The following is a 23,841-nucleotide window of genomic DNA, read 5'->3' as shown; positions in this document are numbered from 1 at the left end:
TTGATTGGCGCAATACACCAACGACTAGCATTGGGACCAGCCCAGCCCAGCCCAGCGCCTCTTCGGGCGCACATGCAAGACACTGATTCTAATAGCGGGCACCCTCCTAAAACCCAGCTACCCCACGGGAGACGACACCCGGAAGATTTTGGGCAAAAGGCAACGGCAAAAGTTCTACTATGACAAGCACAGCGTGCCGTTGGAGCCCATCACTGTTGGTGACACTGTGTGAATGATGCTACCAGGTCAAGAAAGATGGACACCCAGTCAGTGCTTAGATAAAAAAGGATCTAGGAGTTACACCATCAAGACAGAGGCTGGTACCTATGGAAGAAACAGCCGACAGCTCATTAGCTCTGGAGAATCACACAATCAAGTGCCTGACGAGTGGGAAGCAGCCGAAGGCGGTGACCTTCCACAGCCACCTGGGGAGGTTCCTACCCTACCCACAATACTAAACACATATTAATTGTTTATTGATTATCTGCATTTGTAATCCTTTGTTAATTAGTTTAACTCATTTGCGTTATTGTTAAAACGGGGAAGATGTGACAAGTTACGTGAGCGAACACGTGCGACACACGTGTTCCGATTATGTAATAGTTCCTCGGGCGCGAAAAACAGCGGAGTCGTTGATGGCTGAATAAACGTCTTCGAGAGCACCAAAACTCGTTGTGTACTTTTATTCGTGTTTTTCTCGTTGCCATGTTCCCACCAATCACGTAGCTCCATTTTCTGCCTTCAAAAGCCCCCACAACCCACAATTCCTCTATTTGCTCCGACGAAGGGCTAACGCTCGAAACGTCAGCTTTTATAATCGTAACGGTGGCCAATTTACCATTTCAACTTTGTTGATGTATTGGTATTACCCCCACCGACGCAGCCCCAAACAGTTTCTTTAGAAACTATCAGCCTTTACTTTTTACGGTGTTCTCTTCCTCATGTTGTTCAGAAAATGCATTTATATCTTCGTCGTTCACCACACCACAACAAATGTTCTGGCCATTATTCCAAACAAGAAACAGAGCAAGTTTATTCAGCAAAGTTTAAGACTATGCAGGAATGTTGACATCATTGTTCAATATCACCTCTCGTGTTATATAATTATGTAGGATGATCATATTGATTCGACAGAATTCAATGTTTTAGTTGCTGGTGCAGCTCTCCCCTCCATGATTATATTGAATAACAGGGTACGTGCATGTGTTAATACTGAACAATGTTCTCATTTTCGACTCTCGGTAACCTGTCGGCCTACAGGTTACTGACACATTACTGACACTCAGCCGACAGGGATAAGTAGACTAAAAATTGACCAAAAATAGAGTCACCACCTTTCCTGTTGAAAACAGTAAATAAAAATCTGTCGATCGCGCCGTTCCGCCGACTGTCGACCGACAGATGGTCGACGGTCGGCCGACTGTTGGCCGACTGTCGACCGACAGATGGTCGACGGTCGGCCGACTGTTGGCCGACTGTTGGCCAACTGTCGACCGACAGATGGTCGACGGTCGGCCGACTGTTGGCCGACTGTTGGCCAACTGTCGACCGACAGATGGTCGACGGTCGGCCGACTGTTGGCCAACTGTCGACCGGCAGTCAGCCGACAATATCTTTTGGGAACTGCTCTTCACTTTTACCCATACATGTAGTGGCCTATTCTAATCATTTGAGTGAATTTTCTATATAGCATAAGATAATTTAATGCTGCTATTTTTAAAAGCAGATTGAAATGAGAACGCTTACTGCTGACAGAGATGATCAGCAGGGAAAGTCTGGGTGCAAAGGAAAACATAATGGATCTGTTTTACATGTTAAAGAAGCTGCTTCATGCAGATGAAAAAAAAATTATTTAGTGGGAGGAGGAGGGGTTAAATAATAACAAAGCTGGAAGCCCCACTGGTGTGAATTAGACATTAAAATTTTTAATGTTTTAAGAGGAAACATGAGCTTCAAGGAGAGATTCTGAAGTTCATTTTTGTTATGTTTCAAGTTTGTTCAGGTTGTTAGTTTTTGATTCAATTCTGTTCGAAATGTATTCAAATGAATTCAATTTGTTCGTGCAAAACATAGTTTGATAAGCACTGATATAGCTTGTTTCAAAGTGCTCCTTCTTTTCTGGTTGATTTAAACCCCCTCAGATATATAAATTACAGGCTTGTTTGTAAGGCTCTTTATTTACAAGCCCTCCTAAATCCGGTCCCTTACAACGTCGTATAAGCTAGGGCCATTAAACCAGCCGCACTTTCATACCGTTATAGTTTTCAGCACAGTACATATAAACAGAGGTACATGTCGCATTTTGTGGTCAAAAGTCACTAAACGTGAATACATCTTTGAATCTCTGAGTTCCGTGAATGTTTTAGAGTTGTCCAAAACTAGGAAGTCAAACCCTGGTAAAAATCTTTGGAGGATCTTTAAGGATTTCTTAGGATCTTCATGAGGACCTTTGAGAATCCTACCAGGGATCTTCATGAAGATCTTTGAGAAATCTTTGAGGATCTTCACAATTCTTTTTAAGATCCTCAAGGATCTTACATTTTCTTGGCAAGATCTTCGAGGATCTTTCATTTTCTGGCCAAGATCTTCAAAGATCTTGAACTTTCTTGTCAAGATCATCAATGATCTTGCATTTTCTTGTCAAGATCCTCAGGGATCTTGCATTTTCTTGCTAAGACCCTCAAGGGTCTTGCACTCTTTTGCCAAGATCTTCGAGGATCTTGCATTTTCTTCCCAAGATCTTCCAGGATCTTTCATTTTCCTGTAAAGATCTTTGAGGTCCCTGTTCGCGTCCTCAAGGATCTTTTAAAAGATCTTGCCAAGAATATCAAAGATCCTTAACAGAACAGAACATCCTTGATGATCTTGGCAAGAAAATAAAAGATCTTCGCATTCTCTTCTTCGTAGGTTGTCCGCTCGCAATAGCCTGTTTTTGGATCAAGGGAGTAAGTTTCTAACAAAACTGTAGTACTGCGTCGGGGTTTTACGAAAACTAAGACCCAAGACCTATGACTTGTCCTAGTTTTCGAGATTACGAAAGCTAAGACCCCCTATAATAGAATCGGTCGAAATATAAAGTTAAATTGTAACCAAAATAGGTCTAATCTGTCAAATTATTTCCTGTCCGATTCTTTCCTCAGAGTTTTAGGTCAAATTTAACGGTAAATTTAGGGGTCTTAGTTTTTGTAGTTTCGAAAACTAAGACCCCTCCTAGTTTTCGTAATTACGAAAACTAAGACCCCTATCATACGCGTGCTAGACGACTCGCTTCTTGAAAAAAATTTGCAGACACATATTATCAGCATTGTGGCTTTATAAAGAGGATGAAAGCCATGCACTACCTACGTATAATTTTACACTGAAAATATGCCTTACCCCTGAGTCTTTAATTTTGTTGTTTATCCTTTAAATCATAAAATTGGCTTTCCATATTGGAGATGGATATTTTTCTTCGGGATTCTTCGTGTCTCTCCGATCGAGATTGAGTTACCTGTTACAGAGCTGAATAACGTATGCGCACGCGGTAGGTTTTGGCGCGGAAACTCGGACCTTGAGTCATTCGCATGCCTGATCGTCAAGTAGGATGACAGAGCTCGCAGCGCGCGCATCGAAGCCCGATAATTATACAAAATGGTAGTAGTAATCCATCAAGCCGCAGATATTTGGACTTATGACCGTACGGGCATGCTTACAAGGTGTTACTTTTAGAATACTTGGTCAACTGTAGCGCGAGCACGCCAACGCCACGGCTTTGTCTGAGCAGTCTAGTGGTCAGTGCACAGTGCACCGGGCTCCGAGTCGGACGACCCGGGTTCGAGTCATAGCCGGGGCAAGGTGTTGTGCCCTTGAGACGTGCGGGAAAAAAGTGGTCGAAACTTCCGTTTTTTAGCTCTTTATGGTGGCCAATTTACAATTTCAACTTAGTTGATACAAACAAATTACCTTGTTTTTGGATCCTTTTCTGATAGTTTGGAGTGAGGATTTTTTCATCCAAAACTGCTTACTTTTCCTCCACTGAAAATATGTATGAAAATATTCATCGTCTACTGTCTATCTTCTATAGTCTTCCGTCTACCGTCAGGGTTTTAGAACATGACAAAAAGATGAATGTTGGCGCGCCGAAGGGAGCTTTGGAAAGACGTAATGCGCCGTGGGAGTCCCATGAGTGAGGCGCTCGAGAATTAAGAGCTCCCAGGGTGCATCAACGTCACTCCATAAGCTTCCTGCGGCGCGTTGACATCATTTTTTCTTTCTCTTCTTTTTCACTTGTCTTTTTTTTTATTCGCGCGATGGACTTTGCCGAAAAGGAGGGACTGTTCGTAGTCTTGATCATAGAACTATAGAAGAGTTTTTGGCCATGTTGATTATGATGCACTATTTAGCGATTGAGAGGTTGTTCTTGTGTGGTTTGACTGTTTCAGATCTACATATCCCGTCTCCCTGTTTCTTTGAAAAAGTTTGATACCGTCTTCGCAACATTCTGTTTAAACGTGATAAAGCCATGCTGGGACAACGCGAGGAAAGCTTACAAATCACCAGCCGAAGGCGAGTGTTTTATAAGCTTTCCGAGATTTAGGTAATTTTAATTTAGGTAATGTTGATACGAGGGACGTAAAACAAAGTAAAAAGTAAAATCCTTTTGATTCGCTCCTATCGTTGAAGGCGCTACTTATTTTGAAGATTAGCCCACCAGGAATCAACATTGTCAGGTTTTATTTTTACTAGAGTGAACACGGCTCGTTACATTCTTGGTTACGTCGTAGTCAACTGAAAATTAAATAATTTCGAAATACATTATTATTTACAATATTCTTAGTCGAAGCGACAAACGGTTTCGTAACTTACAATTTGTGTTTCTGAATAGTTGGATCCCTTGATTCGCTCTCTCGATGTTTTATCTTGATGCTTACGCTTTCGACCGTTGATGACCAGCTTCGAATTTCGTTACAGCATAAATTGTTCCTTTTAAATTATAAGTCGCATGACCTATTTTTCCCGCCGCGCGTAGTCGAGGCGAATTTGCAATTACGATAATGAATTCTAATTCTTTACTACGCGCTCCGCTGAACATGCAAATCACCTTTATTTAAAACATGATCAGAGGATAGGCAATAAATGTTTGTGGGGTCGTGTATCTAGTTAACCCACCTAATTAACCTACTATTAAAGTAAACAAAATATATAAAATGACTGACTTTGGCTTTTAAGTAGATACATGGAATCTTTGAAAATTAAAATCTTAGTTACCGACGTGTCGCAAATCTGATTTTCCTAAATGGGGCGTCAGATTTTGCCTTTGAACAAAATTGTTTAAAACTACATGAATCGTTAAACTAGTCTGAATCCTTAAAGTACATGAATCATTAAAATAGTCTGAGACACAATTCCACAGCACAGCTCCTCTGCAACGAACAGAATTTGTCATGAAATAAGTGAAAAACCGTGGAACGACGGCCTGAAAGGACGGAAAATGCCTGCACTGTAAGTACCTCTGGTTGTCCCATACAAAGCCTTAGAAAAGTTTTCTGAGGCTTTGTATGGGACAACGAGAGGTACTTACAGTGCACGCACTTTCCGTCTTGTCACGTATTTCTGTGCGAACATTAAATTTTCCTCTGCCATCCACACGATATCTTTCACATTCCTTTTCAATATATTAGAAGCAAAGGTTGCATTGACATTCACTGATTTTCATCTGTTGCGTTCAGGTACACCTACACAACTGAGACCCCGGTCAATCTGTTAAACTCTCGTGCGAAAAAGCAAAACATTGACCCAAAGCAGAAAAAGACTGGAGCGAAGAGGCGAGCCAATCAAAAGGCTCGTTTGAACCAGTAAAGGCAATAGCCAATAACGATCGACTACATATTTGCCCGCTAGTTGCGGGGGGTCTCAGAACACAGTTTTGTTCGTTATTTCGCAGACGGACTCAACGATGGAACGAAGGAAAGTCCGTCTGCACACAGGCTAAATGCGCATTGTGTGTGTGTTTTTTTTTCTATTTTTTTTTCCTCGTTTCCCCGTAAGCTCGTTTCCCCGTAGGCTCGCGAAACACGTAAGAATCAGTAGGTAAAATACTCTTGTCTGACTTGCCTCTTGTTGTTCAAGAATGACGAATTGTCCCTTACGCTGTATTTTTCGGTTCGCACCAAAGGCGGCATGCTTAATAAAGTTTGACCGTTAAATATAGGTGTAAAAATCTCTTTTCCTGTGGTTGTTCTTATGCGTGATAATTGCGGGAGATGAGCTTTTTTGCCCACGCGTGAGCACGCACGACCATGGCATGATGCGCAGCCTTTGTGCACAGTGGCAATAGTCCTTAAAGTGTTCATCCCTTATGTCTAGAAATCACGTTCTTTGCCTTGGCAAGTACAGTGTCCTGTTCTGCAATTTGAAGATAGGAGCTTGTTGTCATAAAAAGTTCGTTAAACCAACAATAACTCCCTCTAAAATAAGGTAGTAAACCTACCGCCAAAAAGCGGTTTTTAGCACAGATCCTGGTACGACAACAACAAAGCGAAACGAAACAATAAAAAAACAAACAAACAGAAAAAAAAACCAGAAAAGACCTCCTTAAGGGGCCTGTATGCGGTTTTTTTCAATCTTCTGGAGAATATTGTTTTTCTAGTAAGCAAGATTGAGCACCATACCTGCGTCACAAAAAAGATAAAATAAAAGAAAACTAACTTAAAATGATAGAAGCTCACAGAAAAGTAGTAATGGAAGTCATATTAAGTTTAATGCTTTGGTTATGTTTCTCTTTGTACTCGTGTACAGTCTACAAGCGGAAGTGTACAGGTTCCAATAAAAAATTTTTATCCACGTCACAGTACGAAGCTGATCAGTTGAGCCATAGTTTTTCCTATCCTAAAAAATTTACCCGTTTCTAATGTGCCACTTGAAATTTTGTAAAATTTTTCCATCATAACAGACTTATGTCTTGCCGTTTGGTATAATCTTGCCTCTTTAGTGTTTTCTCCACCAACAATGCACTGTTATTCAAACTAATATCTTAATTAACAGTAACTATTCAAGATATCATGATACAATTACCCTCTTCGTTACCAAACACCCTTTAAAGTGACTCTTGCAATATACAAATTATTGGTTAAAGACTCAAAGCACAGGAAAAAGCAAACTTTGCTATGTTTAAATGGGAAACAGTTTTGATAGTTTCAAAACTTTTCATTCTCTTTGATCTGGTCAACAGTGCCTCTCAAACAAAAGGCCACTTGCAAGGATCATTCTTTTGGGAGGTTAAGAAAAAATATATAAAAAAAAACAAAAACCCTGGAAAGATTCCATAACTCCAGAATTATTTGATATACGTATGTATCGCCCTTTTATTTCGTTCCTCGGCCGTGTTACTCTATAAAAATCGAAGACGCACTTTTCAAACGCTCTGAAGGGTGGAAAAATAATGTCTCAATTTAACTTGCTATAAATTGAGTGAAAACGAGAAATTACAGCCACTGAACAAGGAAGTTCTCAAAAAAGTTGACTGGTTTAGTTTCAGCAGTGGTCCTCCATATATATAGTCTGTGATTCCTAGTCAGACCTCAACCAAGTTATGTAGATCAACTTAAAAGCTCTGCACAAACTCGCCAATAGACGTACGTGATCAAAGGAACAAGAACATGTGATTAATTGAGGCATAAGTTAAAACATGACAGATTTTGACTTGTGCACCGAACTTCGGAAGTTGTACTTTTGAAAGGTCAAAACAAACAGTGATAATTATTTTTTATCAGAGTGAATACTTTTTTTGACAAAAGAACAAGAATAGTAGGCGTTGGATTTTTTAAGCTCCTCAGCGAGTCGATATTTCAGCTTCCTACAGTATGTATGCTTAACCCAATTACAGAGATTACAATATTAGGAAAGTTTTCTGTGTTGAGAAGGTTTTCCGGATTTATGCTGAGAAACGTCTGCCATTATGTCTGTTCGTAGACTCGTCTCAAAAAAAAAAAATTGGAATTTCTTGTTTTTATCTCAGCAAATTTATTTGTAAGTGGTCTGACCTCCACTGCCATTTCTTAAGTGGTCATGGACTTCATGTAACGAAACATTATGTTGTCGGAGTTAACTCTTAATCAAAAGATTTTTTTGATAGAAAGCTTGGGCTGAACTAAAATAGCATCGAATTTACCCTATTAAACAAAACAAGAAAACAAAAATTCAACTTTTAAGCCAGTTTTATTGTCACCATTTAAGTATTAAATGCTGCACACAGTCACAGTGAATAAAAGCTTCGCTCCGTTTTCTTGAAAGTCTGTTCAAAATCGGTTGAGCTACCGTCCTCCTTTAAAAAAATTAATAAAAAAAAGATACATTAAGAGGAGAAAGAAAAACTTCAGCTGGCTTTAAACAGAGCCTGCATCTAGAAATCAATCACAGAGCCCTCCTCACGCTATACAAAATATTTTCTGATTGCCTGTAAAATGACCACGCAACTCGACCTGCTCTCTCTAAAAATGAAGAACGTGTAATGTTATGAAATAAAAGAAATGTTTTGCGAAGACCATCAGAGTGATGAGTCAAAAAAAAAGCCAAAAACTATAAAGTTCTTCCTTAACATGGTTTCTATAAAAATACGTCGGTAGGTTTTTTCTTAGGGAATCGAATTGATGCTCCAAGCGTTCAATTTTTTTCCTTAAAACTGAGTTGAGTATCAAAAGAATATCTTTTTACTGCAAGCAGAAGCAGGTCATGGTTTTTTCTTCATTCAGCAGTGTTTTTTATTCTCTCGTGTGGATCCAAAAAGTAACAATATTATATATCTTTTTTTTTTTCAGAGACGGGATATATTTATACCAGGCATTTTCTTTATCATGCCTCAGCAAATAACCGAAGGCAAATAGACCGAAAGAAAAAAGTTAGCAAAAAAATATTGCGTAGTTAAGAGACAGTGCACATACTTATCACGGTCACTATAAACCATTAGCAAGCACCACAAGTAACAGGGCACATCCTGACGAAGGCTCCTGGATGCCTACGACATTCATGTGCCCTATGCCTACAGTCAACTTCAAGATCGACACAGATGGAATCTGAAGAAAAAGAAAAGAAAGCTGTTTTGTTGACGACAAGTGATCCCATTCCATTTGCCCTGAGAACCATGTGATCCTCCAAAATCCTCATCCCCGCCACAGGTGATACATAATCATAAGAAGACACAGGGCTTGTACTGTAAGTATCCCAGAGAGCTTCATACAATTCCTTATAATTTTATTAGTAAGGAATTGCATGGAGTTCTTTTACCTCGTGTTTTCGCGTATTATCCTCGCAAGGATCATACGAATATGAATATAGTTTATATCTGACCACTTGCAGCCCAGAGGCTGAATTACGGGTGCAGTGTAAGGTTGAGAACAGACGTCAGCATATCAGGCGCCTCTGGCAGCCGCTTCAGTCTATCGATCTCACCTTCCCACCCATCTCACCCCAGGGGAGGACATCCATCACACAGTAATCTCGTGTGTGGGAAATTAACGTCTCCTACCCCAACCCTGCAGGGAACGGGACCTCCATTTATTCGTCTCTATCCGAGAAGACTAGAATATCTAACCATTTCTTGATGTTATAGAAAGGGCAAATTCTTCTCAATTATTTTAAGACCTTGAGTGTTGGTCTGGCCGGAGCTCGAACCCTCGACCTCCCGCACAACAGTCCAGCGCTCTATCCATTGAGCCGACCGGGAGGCGTGAAAACACCCGCCGCGCCACGACTATTGCTAAAAAAGCTCCAGACAATTCCTTATTTTAAAAGTAAAAGGAATTGTATGGAGCTCTCCGAGATACTTATAGTGCAAGCCCCGTGTGTCTTCTCATGCACGACTGGTCTCTAAGGAATGACACTCAAGGGTAGCATTGTACAGTTTGGAAGTTGGTTTTCGTATTAATAGCACTGTGGTATCATACTAATTGTAGGATCTCAGAAAGGTCAATCGTCAGAGGAACCAGTTAATATATGCTAATGCTTTCATATTTCTAATACAATTGATATTAAGAAATAAAAGGGAGTAGGAGTCGTGGCATCAAGATAAAAATAATATAAAGATATAAAATAAAAAAGAAATGTATAAAATGAGAAATGAAAAGATGAATGAATAAGTGAATGCCTACACCTTAACCTATCTACCGATACCATATGAAAAAGCTAATTGCCCTCCGTTTACACGAAATGCTTGATTGTGACCAACGAGGTTTCATGAAATCTAAGTAAGTTCTGAAATGAAGTGCTGGTGACATTCGATCATATAGTGTTTAGTTCCGCTGCATCAGAAATTCCTTTGTTGAGTGCCTAAAAGGTTAAGTAGATTTAATTTACTTTCATCGATTTATTTCCAATAATAATGATTGCAAAAGATTGTGTGCCTGTGGTCTTCCTTGGCCTACTCGTAATTGTTCACTTTCTTAGAGGCAGAGGTTTTCTGCTGATGATTGCTTAATTAACCATTTAAAGCTCATTTGAATGATCAAAGCTGTAAGGTGGTAGAATATTTGTAAATGACCAGGATTTTTTTCTCCTTTCGTGAAAACATACTTTACATGTCATTTCTAACGCGCTTTAGAACATAGCTAGCAGAGTCGCGCAATCAAATTCATTATACGTAAGCGTGCTCAAAATCCCGATAGTGCACGCTGATAGCGTCAGCAAATCCGACTTCGCCAGAATTTTTTTTTTCGCGCGAGCGACCATTGCTAGTGCGGGGAAAAATAATACATTTCGCGACAATAATGGTTACAAACAGAAACTCGGCCTGCCAGTCCGAAAACGAAGACAATGTTTCGACCTTTTCCCATGGGCTAGAGTTCTTAAATGAGGTAGAAAAAGAGAAAAACAAAGGAAAAGGAGACTCGGCATCAGCGCCCTCACGATTCGCTTCAACTGATATTGTTGTCCGTTTTTCCCGTCGGATTTGATGCACAATTCTACCGGCTATGTTCTAAAACAATTGGTTCATGCTTTCAGCTGTGCACTATCGAGTTATGGAGCACGTGGGAAGTTTGGAGAGCACTCAAGAAGCTAGAGTTGCCCTCGGCTATCGCCTCGGGCAACTCTTACGCTTCTTTCGTGCTCTCCAAACTTCCCGCGTGCTCCATAACTCGATAGTGCACGCTAAAGCATGAACCAATTGTTAAGTACAGTTTGTTGAATGGTATTTGAGTGGTACAATTTTGCATCAGTCCCACTGGCAGAGTTTACTTTGTCGGCTCCTCGCCTGTCAACAGGGATTCTTAATTTAAAATAATCCTACGCACTATAAATCGAGGCAGTAACATCCTTACCACATACGCCACAGGTTTTGGGACAATTCTTCAACGCGTTATAGTCATGACGGCAACGGCCAGGGTTACGTGCTATCGCTCGACAATCAATTTTGTCAAAGCATGCTGGAAAGAAGTATCGATAATCTCATGTTAGTGTTTATTTGATTAAACGTGCTAAACGCTCGAAAGTAATATTAACCATGTAAGTGAAAAACTCCAACTAACTTCTACTTTCAATACACTACTGCGAAAACTTCAAAACTAGTTTCGTCTACGAACTCGTCAGTTGATAGCAAACAAAAATCTAAAAATCTTTAAAGTTTTTAGATTTTTGTTTGTTATCAACTGAGAGGTCGTAGACAAAACTAGTTTTGAAGTTTTCGTAGAAGTGTGTTGAAAGTAGAAGTTAGTTGAACTTTTTCACTTACATGGCCGGTTAATATTGCGTTAAGGGATAGTTTCTTGACTTCGATAAGTAGAATTTTACAACGCTCCAAAGTACTTTGAGGGAAATATCACCAACAGAAAACTTAAGGAAGACGTACTTATTGTAGATTGTGTTTGGGTTCACTTTAGCAAGTTCATTTGTCATGATGTTGTTATGATATCACGTTATGATGTTGTTAGCTCTGTGACAAAGAAGGCTAAAGCAAGGATATCACTGTGTTCTGCCAGTTCCAAGTGAATTGCTTGTTACCATCTGAAATAAACTGTCAAATACATTTACTTAAACTAGGTCACGGTGAAATACCGAGAAAGAAGAGATTTTGTCTCTGCTAAAAGATAAAAGCGATAGTTTCTAATGGGCGATCATCTATCAACTAGAAAGTAACTCTGTTTGTAGGTCCTCTTGGTAACCTGCTCTGTAAATGCAGCAAATCTAAAAACATACCGCCTGCTCCACCTACAAGAAAAAGAATTAGAAGTAAATTAGCCAGAGAGAAGAGGAAACAACAAATAAGGAAAATTAGAAATACTTGAATTGATTTTGTTCAATGTCTTGGTTGTGTCGATAGTGAAAAACAGTTTTATGCCAGTGGATTTGTGCATACTGGAATGAGCAAGTCCATGCATCAAATTATGAATCTTCTGCTCGTAAGAACAACAACTGATTTTTAAAATTCTCGAGTATTCTTATGTGTAGAACATATGTTTCTTTCCGATTGTTAGCAAGACCATAACCCTGAAGAAATTTCGCAGCTCAGTCCATACCCTTGGTTCGTGACATGAAAACCCACAGGTCATAGTGTCGCGATGATTTCTTTGAGATATTCGGTATAAACGACATACTTGAGACGCCCCGGTGTAGTTGTTGCTTCCTGTGTGTGTGCATAATTCTGTCAGTGCGTGCGTGTACGTGCGTGCGTATAATTATACTTACAATATTGAATGCTGTACATAAGCATTAGAAACAATACTCCAAACTTGATAGACATGGCGGTCAAATCTAGCTAGAATAAGATAAAGAAATAATTCGTTAGCCTATACATCTGAGTTCTGTTCCAATTCTGGTTATTGCGAAGAAAACATAATAGATGGTAACATTGACAAACGTGTGTCGTAAAATTAATTGAGGCATGGCCAAAGCGCAGGGGTTAATGACTCTAAACGTAACTAAATGTGATGATAAAATCTCGCAGAAATACACAAACAGGAGTGACATGTAATAAAACTGAAAGAAAAATCTTAACTTATGTCTATTTCCCCCCTTATATTTCTAAAACGGAGCCTACCTTTCTGAGGAAATGCTTGAGTTGTCTTCACAAGGAGCTAAAGCAAATAAGATGCCTCGCAATTCTCGATAAAGAAGTTGTTTTATAGCACTGAACATCTCATTAGACGTGCACCAGTGACAAAATTAACAATTTGATTGCATTAGTCAATCAGACTGCTTTCAGTTTGCTCAAGATGCCATGATATTTTGCAAAACGCTTCATGATGTTTGTTCAAGCATTTAAAACTAAAGGGTTCTTTTTTTTACTGATACCCTTTGGTATTTTATACCGAGAAGACAAATTGTTACTAGGGTTTATGGATGAAACCTTAAAATAAAAAAAAACTGTGGAACTGAGCGTTTTTGTTACTTTTACTAGAAATGAAAGGAAGAGAAATTCCTTTGAATGAAAATTAAGATGGAAAGATAGGTTGGTGACATGCACGAGTGATAATATTGGAAATTTTTGCCTTCTGACAATTATCGGGTTATCACTTATCGCTGTAAGGTTGTCATTGGACCTTGTTACTTTATCATGATAGAGAAGTCATTTGTTACCACAAGGTAGATAATTGCTTGAGTTATTAACTAATGGCCTAATGATAACGTAACAAATGCCACTAAGCATAGCTTTCCTACTGTCGCTGACGCAAGCACCCATAAAGTGTGCATCACTAACTTTTCATCAGAACAAAACTGCAACAATACTTCGTTGTAGTCATCATGTGTTCAGCGGCAGAGTGCAAACGTAATTCCATCTTGAAGAGCCTGGCGAAAAGTTTGTGTAAAGTGTAAACAACACACTGAGTACAGTATTTGTTATAAGAAGCATGGCTAGGAAAGAAAGGTTGGTTACATGCAGGAGTGATAATGTTGGAAAGCTATCCTTTCCAACATTATCACTCGAGCATGTCACCAACCTTTCTTTCCCTGTCACGTTTCTTATAATGAAAACTGTTGATTTGCACAAAACAGAAATTTTCCCCCGGGCCCGTCAAGATGATTACAAGAGTAGCTTTTAGACAGTTATCAGCGGTTATCACCTATTGCATAAGGTTCAAGTTTTAGGACCTTGTTGCTCTATTACAAAAGAGCAGTTCATTGTTGTTACCGCAAGGTAGATAATTGACTGAGTTCTTTAGAAATAGTCTTAACTGACAAACTGATAACTTAATGCAAGGAAGCATACATATAGTTTTCCTAATCTATCGCTGGCGCGCGCAACCAAAGTGTGCGCATTACCACATGCAGCAAGATATCCATAGATAGATAGATAGATAGATAGATAGATAGATAGATAGATCATCGTGTGTTCAACGGCTGAGCGCCGAAGTAATTTTCCATCTTGGCAAGCCTAGTGAAAAGTTTCTGCAGTGTGCAAATCGACAGTTTCCATCATAAGAAACATGACTAATAAATTTTATATGCGTATTTAAAATTTAGTATAAAAAATAATCAAAAGAAGAACGCCTTACTGAGATATACAGAGTAGTGCAGGTCTTGGTCATGCGATATGTCTCAGTGCTCAAGTTAGAAAGATGTAATTTAATATTTTGAAAACTTTAAATCTGGTTACGTTCATGGCAGGGAAAAGCGGTTAGTTCGATAGCTCAAACTATTTTTTAAGGTAAGAAAAAACCTTGACTGTTGAACATTCAGTAACAACTAGTTTTGAATTTTGTTTAACGTGTATTACTTTCACCACATCTCAAGACAAATTACTCAAAAATACTTTTAAATGTGTTAGTGAAAATTTGGCACACGCGAAATGCACCGACGCTAAAGTGGGAAAGCTGTGCTTTTCTTTAACAGCTATAATTAGCCAGTAGAACTTACTTATGTGATGCATCGTATGATTAGATGCCATTCATGGTCATTCAATTGAAATTTCTTTTGCTCGTAACGGTGCAAATTGGTTCCAATCGACATGCATCATCGACAACGTTGGAAAGCTGTGCTTTCCTCTAATAGTTAAAATTAGCGAGCAGAACTTACTTATGTGGTGCATTGTGTGATTGGGTGGCATTTATGGTCATTCACTTGGAATTTCTTTTGCACTTAGCGATGCAAATTGGGTCCAATCGACATACATCGACGACATAATTGGAAAGCTGTGCTTTCCTTTTAAAATAGTTGTAATTAGAGAGCAGAACTTATGTGGTGCATTGTGTGATTAAGTGCCATTCATGGTCATTCAATTGAAATTTCCTTTGCATGTGACGGTGCAAATTGCATTGGGTCCAATCGACGTGTATCAACGACAAAATTGGAAAGCTGTGCTTTCCTGTAATGATTATGTCAGGCGAAAAGACCTTCCTTATCTTCTTCTTGGTAAAATCACCCGAGGGAGACGGAGAAGTTTGATTTTTTTAAGATAACAACGCCCGTGTGGACAAAGACAGAGCGGTAGAAACTCCCTCGTATAAAGCTAGAAAAATTGCGAAGGGAAAGATCTAAATAATCTACAAACTTTAGGCCAGTTTATTAAGATATCAAATTGAACTTGTATTCGTTTCAGATTTTTACATCTTAAATCTTATACTGAATTAAAAAGGAGCCACTAGTACTCCGCTCTGGCATAACTGACCCAAACAAAGATGCAAAGGGGATTGAGCCAACTAGCGAAGCATTGTTTCGCTCTTTGAACATAATCAGAAGTCTGGATAATTTGGGTAAGCAGAAATTTCCAACTTGGGGCCAGCTGCAGAAGGAATTTTTTTTCTTGCGAAGAAATCTATTATCTCAGTGTTTAATGAGACAAGAGCGCCCTGTGCATTATTCTCACACATTTCCAACATGGCAGTCCTATCATGTGGTTGCGGCGTTTCGAAGATGAAAGTTGGATCAAGTCCATTTTTTTCCTTTAATGCCAAGCTATGCGGACTAGAAAAACTGGGAATTAAAAGTTTAACCCTGAGTTTTTTATATAGAATTTCTATTTTTGTATTTTGTGCAAGAATGAAAAGTCATTTTGTCGAGGGTGCAAATCCCTATGAATCGCACCCCATTCTCTGATTTACATTTTTACTATTCCGTGCTTCCACCGAACTTGACACCTAATTATTCCCTCAGATAGGACTGTCATAGAGTGCAGCAAAACTCACGCAGTTTATCCGAAAACTGCTTTTGAAGTTGAACGGCTTTTGTTTTGCGAAGTGATGTGCTCGCGTCAAATCGGTTACATAGCCTTACAATTCGGAGAAACTGTGATAGATTTGACTAAATCAAGTTGTTAATCTCCAACTTAACATAAACAGTAATGAGCAAAATTAGTGCCTCTTTTGTTGATGCATTTCATTAAGACAAATTTGTGTCACGTCAACTGCTATAATTCATGTTGCCATGCATTTACAAGATCACACCTAACGTCATAATCTGGTAAAAACAAAAAAGTTGTAGAAAATGCGCAGCCGAATGAATCAGTGATGTTCTCATCACGTTTTACCTTCTTCTATGATCTTTTACTAAATAGACACGAGCTAAAGTGGAGTCTATTTTTTCAGTGTGTGATGAAAAAGCAAGTTGTTGTTTGTGGTGACGTCTTCTATGCCTTAGTCCTTGAAAAGGTCAATAATTATAACCAATCAGTATGCAGGAGGTCAATATGATATGACGATATTGTTATCAACCGGCTAAAGCTATTTTCTTTGCGGTGAACGTTTCCGGCTTTACGGTAAGAAAGTTCTGCCATAATGCCTTTGATCACAGACTCTCGTCTTAAGAATAAAATGAGTCTCCTGTTATCTCAGGAAATGTAAGAGATCAGCTGCTTTAGAGTAAGTAAGGTTACCCTGCAAAATAAAGCATGGTTTCCAACCTATTAAGCACCAGAGAATATCGCGGGACCAACGCCCTTAATTATGCAGACTTTCCAATTAAGAGTTCTCATCAAAGACATAAAGACAAGTTGACTTTATACATCAGCGACAGCAAAGAAAGCTATGCTTTCTCCCTAATCCTAGCGAATCTGCAGGTTCTTGTGACTGTGGCGTCAATAGACTTGCGAGAAGAGAGATATTTTGCATGCAACGGCGTCTAAAAGGTCTTGAGAATTTCCCTAGGGACTTCTACGGTCAATAGCATTTCAGTCACGAGAGTACGGAGTTATCCGATTTACTTATTCCACATGCGACGGCTTATACGCGAAAGAGAATAGTCAACTGCTTATTTCAGTCTATAAGTATCTAAGTGATGCTACGTCTGTCGAATTTGACTACTCTTTTCGGTGCTAATGCCACTGAACATGTACATCTGTTTGATATTGTACATGTAAATAAAGACATACGAACGCTCATAAGTACACAAACACACAAGCGAATTTTCACACAGGCGCTCTGTGCCCAACGCTTATGCTGAATAATCTGGTTTTTTTTCAAATCTACAACTTATCAAGTTTCGTGAATATCCCAAGCCTGCATCCCTATACTATGACTGTTTCATCTCGGATCCGAGGGATAAATAAGAGATAAAAGAACAATTAATTCAACATAACTTGAAACTCATCAGAAGACGCCATTCGCGTCTCAAGTTTTAGAATTCTGAAACATTTTGAGTATCAAGCTGGTACTTTTCATGATGTAGGCAGAAGCCTCGTTCATCACTGCATACTCTGGTTCGTTCGAAAATAAACGAATACAAGGACAAAAATAATGGAAGCATCAAAATGAATAATATTTCCATTTTTCCTTTTCTGTGAGCTTATGTCGTTTTAAGTTAGTTTTCTATAAAAAGTGATAATTCACCATGTTCGTTTTATTGCGTTACAGCTGGGCTACTATTTTCCCTTTGATCTTAAGGGCTTTACATTTCATTTTTAGCATGCAGTTTTTCTCGCACTCTCCACGTTGTGTTGTTTTAGTTCGTTTCTTCGTTTATCAAGTTTTTGTGGTTGTGCCGGCGCCATCGGTGTTACGGGATCGTTATGTAAGTCAATACTCTGTTTCTATTTCGTATAGCTTGCCTCATTATTTTGCAACCACCTATTATTTGTTTCGTGCATGCTATTTAGCGGTATCGTCCCCTCGTGGTCGCGTGGAAAGTTTCTATGGGCAAGCTCATTAAGTACCATTTGATATTTCGTTTATTATCGCATGTTTATTGTGTTCCCATAGGGCTTTTCAGGGCTAATAACCTCCCATCACACCTAAGGGGAGGACATCCACCACACAGTAATCTCGTGCGTGGGAAGTTAACGTCTCCTACCCCTAACCCTGCAGGAGACGGGGCCTACGGTTTATTCGTCGTTATCCGAAAAGACTAGAATATCTATCCATTTCTGGTTATAGAAAGGTAGCAAATTCTCCTCAGTTATTTTAAGACCATGAGTATTGGACCGGCCGGGGCTCGAACCCACGACCTCCCGCACAACAAAATCCGGCGCTCTAACCAATTGAGCTATATTCTACGCGCCAACAGTGATGGCAAAGCAAGTCCAAAATAGCAGGAATCACCAGAAATTGCAACGGACACACAAGGACTGTAAAATATTCACATTTCGGAATATTTACTGTTACACATCGACCATTTTTCGTTTCTATACTTTTCCATATAACGTATCAACGGTTCATTACATAACGTAACACGCGTAACACAACGCTTGACGCTTTTATGAATAAGCACAAACGCGTCCGAGAATAAATCTTTCGTCTTTCTGGAGACGTGACCTCGAGACGCCTATGCTTCACTGCCTAGTTACAAGCGCAGCAACAGCCTCGAGAAACTTCACCCCGTCACCTCGGCACTCCGGGGTTGTAAGATTGCATGTAAACGCGTTTTATTTTTCGACCACGGCTAAGCGGGTTACCTCAACTCAGTACCTACGGCCCCCACTTCCATGTAAACAGACCATAACTCACAAGTTTATCTACGACCTGTGACAGTGTGAATGACGCTCAACTTATGCATCTTATCGTCATCATCACTACGTTGCAGAGAATATCAACTCTCAGCTGATATTTTCTAGTGTGTTATCATTATCATCATTATTAGTTCATTTCGCTGCCCTGTCCGTCAATTCAAAATAAAATACGGAAGGAGATGAGTTCAATCCATTAGAATTATCGCTCTATTACACATTAGTTTATCTATTAAAAATTCATCTCTTTAACTATCTGTTTATTTTTTCTTTTATTTACATTTTAAGGAAGAATAATTTTTTTAAAAAATTGTAAAGAGGATGCCGACCGACTTTATTTTCTGTTGCTTTTTATTGCTTATTTAATTATATATCTATATTCATCTCGTAGGGTATGTCTGTCAGAGTAAAGGTCACCGTCAATGTCGGGAGCGGGCAGCTAAATATGAACGTCATACCAACCGGGGTGCTTGTTAGAAAGTGTCTGTGATCGGTATCTTTGCTCCCCTAACTGACCAAACACAGTTTATACCAACATGGTAGCCTCCAACTGCCCGGCCTCGACTACTTTGCTGTAAGCAGTTTCTCTTTGCTTCCTTGAGGCAGGAAAATTTTTTTTCATGAGATTCGATGTAGCTAATGACATCAGAACTACTTTCAAACGAACACATTTTGCTCTGAGCCCTTTAGGGCGCTGTGAGCGAGGAGCAGTCAAGTAACAAGACACTTGCAAACAAATGTGTGTTAAAAATGTTGTCAGTCTCGGGCTAAACAAGGCGCTAAAAATATACGATTCTGTGTAGACATTCAGGAGAACGAGAACACAAGTATAAGAAAAAAAGCGTAGTCCGCATTTATTTACAGTAACAGCTTTTCGCCAGAAAGTTTCAGTGGAAATTTACCGCCCCACCCATTTTTCCAGTAAAAGGAACTTATCAAAGAAACTTCATAGAAAACTTGTTAAAGAATAATTTTTCTTAAATCCCTAACCATTGTCCTTGCCAAGTCACCTTGAACGCTTTTTCTCATCTCATCATTTTAATGCAGGAACACTCTTCACAAATTTCCCTGTGAAAGTGCTTCCAGATCAAACACTCAGTTATAATTAGCTTTTAATAGTTTAGATATGCGGCCTTCTCAAGAAAAAAACTAGTGTTGTTTCGCCACCTATTCTAGCACGAAAGGCTTGAAAAGAGAAAACGTTTCGAGGACAAAGCGTGACAGAACCAAATGATAGTTGTGAAGGAGATTGCCCTTCGTTGTCTCTTGGAGATTTACCGTAAATAGCGTTGTGATGCTTCTTAATTACTCAAATGGATAACCGGGACCAACCCTTTGATTTGTTTTCTTTTTGTTAAGTATTAACAACACGAAATTTTTGCGATTATCTTAGACATTGAAAATACTTCTTTCGAAATATAGCGCGACTTAAAAGTCATGTTACTTCTCTCAATATCGGTCATGATCATGAAGTATGGCGACAAATCGATTATATCAATGAATGAGTTGCCAGTAATCGGATCCTTTTGTCTGCACAAAGATTCCTGGGATCGCCACGGGGCAAACATTGCAAGTTGCTAGAAGGAAATATATGGCGAAAGGCTGTTTTGACGTTCAAAAAAAGCGATTTTGTTGGTAGATAATAATTATAATAAGAATAATAATAATGACCAGGATGATGATGATAATGATAATGATAGTGATAATAATAATAATTGATTAAAACTTCTATAGTGCGGGAATCATAGGGAGATGCTCTCTCGCGCTTTACAATCTTACGGTCAGCAATAATATTATAATTGCGCTTTACAATCAGTAATAATATCATAATATTTACAATTAAAATATAATTCATAAAACTAGGTGAACTCAGAACTAGATACAACTATACGACTAAAGTTGGTAAGCCTTTTAGAATAGGTAAGTTTTAAGAAGTCTTTTAAATGATTGTACATTATCTGCACAGCGGACTGCATTAGGTAATTTATTCCATAGCCCTGGTGCAGCCGCTGTAAAAGATCAACAGGTTTTGACCTTTTTTTTTTTTATCACAAATGATTAAGATAATGTTCATACGAGGGAAATGTAAGTTATTTTTGAAGAACCACGAAATATGTTATAAAACATACCGATAAACTTCTCTCCTTGCGTAAGGTTTATGGTGAAATCATCGCGTAATGATCTCGAAGTATCACAAAATCAGCCATAGATCGTTGGGAATATTATGTTAATGATGATGAAGATGGAAACGAAGTTTATTGAAGTGGTTAGCAATGAGACGTTAACAGGACTTGCGAAGCGAAGTGAAAGAAATCTTACACAAAATATATCTGGTGTACTAACGCATAGATTGGTGAGAAGTGACTGTGGTGCACATTTAAGTAATATGACAATAAATACTTTGAGGTTGGCATACAGAATGCAAGGCTCTCTGTGCATGGTAGAATCGTATCTTGAGCTTGGTACAGAAAGTAACATCAACTGATGGAAGTATCACCACTTCCTCTGGATTGCATGTTACATATATTCTGTGATCCATACCAGGTGCAGCAGTTTGTTAGAATTGATTGATAGTTTGTTAGATTGCTATTGTCCCACCCTCATTCCTAGCATTCTTCGTATTTCTACTCCCTCTCTTGCTTCAGGGAGGTGGGTTTGGGGGAACAAAGGCTGAGTACCAGCAAGCTGTCAGTGAATTCTGGTAAAATGTTGTTCTGTGATCAATTTCAGGTTCAGTAGTTTGTTAGAATAGATCGACAAGTTGCTTTTGCCCCACCCCCATTCCTAGCATTCTTCATATTCCTTTTCCCTCCTTTGCTTCAGGGAGATGGGAGTGAGGGAACAAAGGTGGAATACCAGCAAACTGTCAGTGAATTCTGGTAAAATGTTATTGGTTGGTACTCCTTTATACAAAATGGTGGAAATATGTATACTGTACCACAAAGCTATGGTATCTTGGACATTGACTGCGGCCAGGGCTTCAACTCTTAAAGCTTAAAACCTTTTTTGTGCCTACTGTGACTGTATTTATTAAGAAAAGAATTGCAGTGAAAAAACTGAATTGCGTCTCTTTACAAGTAAGAAATAAGAAATCATCTATAACTACTACTATAATAAAATTACAAGGACGACTACCCTACTCATAGTCTATATCTAGAGACAAATTTTAATTAGGATTTCGGATCCACGTTGCATTGGCTTTTCTCTATAAAGAGATGTGGACTAAAAAAAATAGTGTCTTAGACTCTTACGATTTTTGCGCTTATGAATACCAATCAGTGATGTTGGTCGTTTTGTTGGTGTATATTCCAAGCTCTCTTTACCTCCTGACTGATTTTCCTTTTATCTGATAGTTTGTTAAATTAATTTGATTTTGACCGTATTTCCTGCATTACTTGATTATTTCTGCTTTCCCCTCTTTTTTCATTTGCGTATTAAACTGTTTTGTTGAATTCTTTCACACCCAAAAATTAAATCTTTTTTTTTACTTCATATAGTGTATGTCTTTCTGAGGCATCTGGGATTGGACCAGAGGAGATGGAGGAACTGGAACGAGAGTTAGAGAGCCTCGATATCGGGGAGAAAGGTATTTTACCATTAAATTGCTAATTCTTTTGCTAAAAATGAGTCTGGTATGAAACTCTTTTTGGCCCTAAATGCACTCAGTTAATGATAATACAATTTTCTCAAGTGATTCTTGCGAGAATTTGTGTTCTGACCAGTTTCTATTTCACGGGGGAAATATTTACCAACTGTATTTCAGAGAGCTCGGCCATATATTATGCTTATATGTGACAAGCGTTTTCAACAGTTGGGTTACGTTGTTCCCTTTTTAGATCCGTGGATCGCTGTGAGTTACCAGTGCAACTCAACTTCATCAAGGGTAGCGCAAAGGCCTGGTCCAGACACAGAACTTCCCAAGATGCCTTCAGCCCTCTCATGCCCCAGATGCATCTGAAAATTCATCAACGAGACAGAAAACAAAAAGCCTGAAAGCAAGCTAAGTTATTTTAAGTGGCTTAGCCTCTCTTTAAGCGTGAAGAGAATGTAAGGGGGACAAACGAACATATTTAGATTTATCTTTCAATGCTGTTGTTAGGCTTTTCAGGGCCAACACCCATCCATTCCACCCAAGGGAGGACATCCACCACACAGTAATCTCGTTCGTGGGAAATTAACGTCTCCTACCCCTAACCTTTCCAGGAGACGGGGCCTACGATTTATTCGTCCTTATCCTAAAAGACTAGAATATCTATCCATTTCATTTCTCAAAATCGAACGGACACGCAGAGAAACCTCAAGCTCAACGTTTAATTAAGGGTAGCTTTAATTACCATCCCTCCACTCCCTTTCCAGTTCTCGTCGGGTAAGATCTCGTTCATCTCAGTCTAAAAGTTATTTAAAAAAATTCCAATTGAAGTAGAGTCATAATTAAATGGCCCTTCCCCACAGACCAGACTTATAATATCAAGTTAGACGATCAAACCCTCCCTACCCTAGGTTATTTTCCCCTGGGATATGTAACTATGGGAATAAGTACTCATGTGTCGCTGTTACAACTTTCATTAAGGAGTTTTAAACTATTAAAGAGTGGATTTAAATTGTCCTAAACACATAACTGGTTGATACGGATTTCATTGATATTTCTTAAGACATAAGCGGTTGATGTACCAGTGGGTAAGTTGTTGTTTCTTTTCGAACGATACTTGTATGGTTTTACTTTAGCGAATGACACTATTTAAAGGACAGAACATTTGTGACAGCTCATGTTCCCACCACAGAAAAAGTCCGCAATCAGGTTATAAGTTATTTAATTGTAAATGTTAACTTATTTGTAATCCTTAGTGAATGCAATTGTTGTCGTATATACGCTATTCAAATGAAAAAAAAAAAGATTATTTTTTTATCTTGGAAGTATATTTCATTTTTTCCAAGGTATTTGTACTCTCAGGGTTTCTACCATCTCAGGGAAGACAGAGTATATCTCTAGTTAGGAAGAC

At 38.9% G+C, this 23,841-nt stretch overlaps 1 long non-coding RNA gene across 1 annotated transcript; it reads right to left on the bottom strand.

Moving 5' to 3' along the window:
- Nucleotides 1-8,177: 8,177 nt before the first annotated feature.
- LOC148742277 (uncharacterized) lies at nucleotides 8,178-11,516 on the bottom strand. Its single transcript, XR_015991244.1, has 3 exons — nucleotides 11,292-11,516; nucleotides 8,919-9,050; nucleotides 8,178-8,302 (listed from the first exon to the last, which is right to left on the bottom strand). It is a non-coding gene; the product is annotated as an uncharacterized LOC148742277 (long non-coding RNA).
- Between the last annotated feature and the right edge of the window lie 12,325 nt (nucleotides 11,517-23,841).

Source organism: Stylophora pistillata, chromosome 1 (assembly GCF_964205215.1).
Source record: "Stylophora pistillata chromosome 1, jaStyPist1.2, whole genome shotgun sequence".
NCBI classification, from domain to species: Eukaryota; Metazoa; Cnidaria; class Anthozoa; order Scleractinia; family Pocilloporidae; genus Stylophora; species Stylophora pistillata.
The sequence above is the reverse complement of the archived record's forward strand: the minus strand, read 5'-3'. Positions and strand labels throughout refer to the sequence as shown.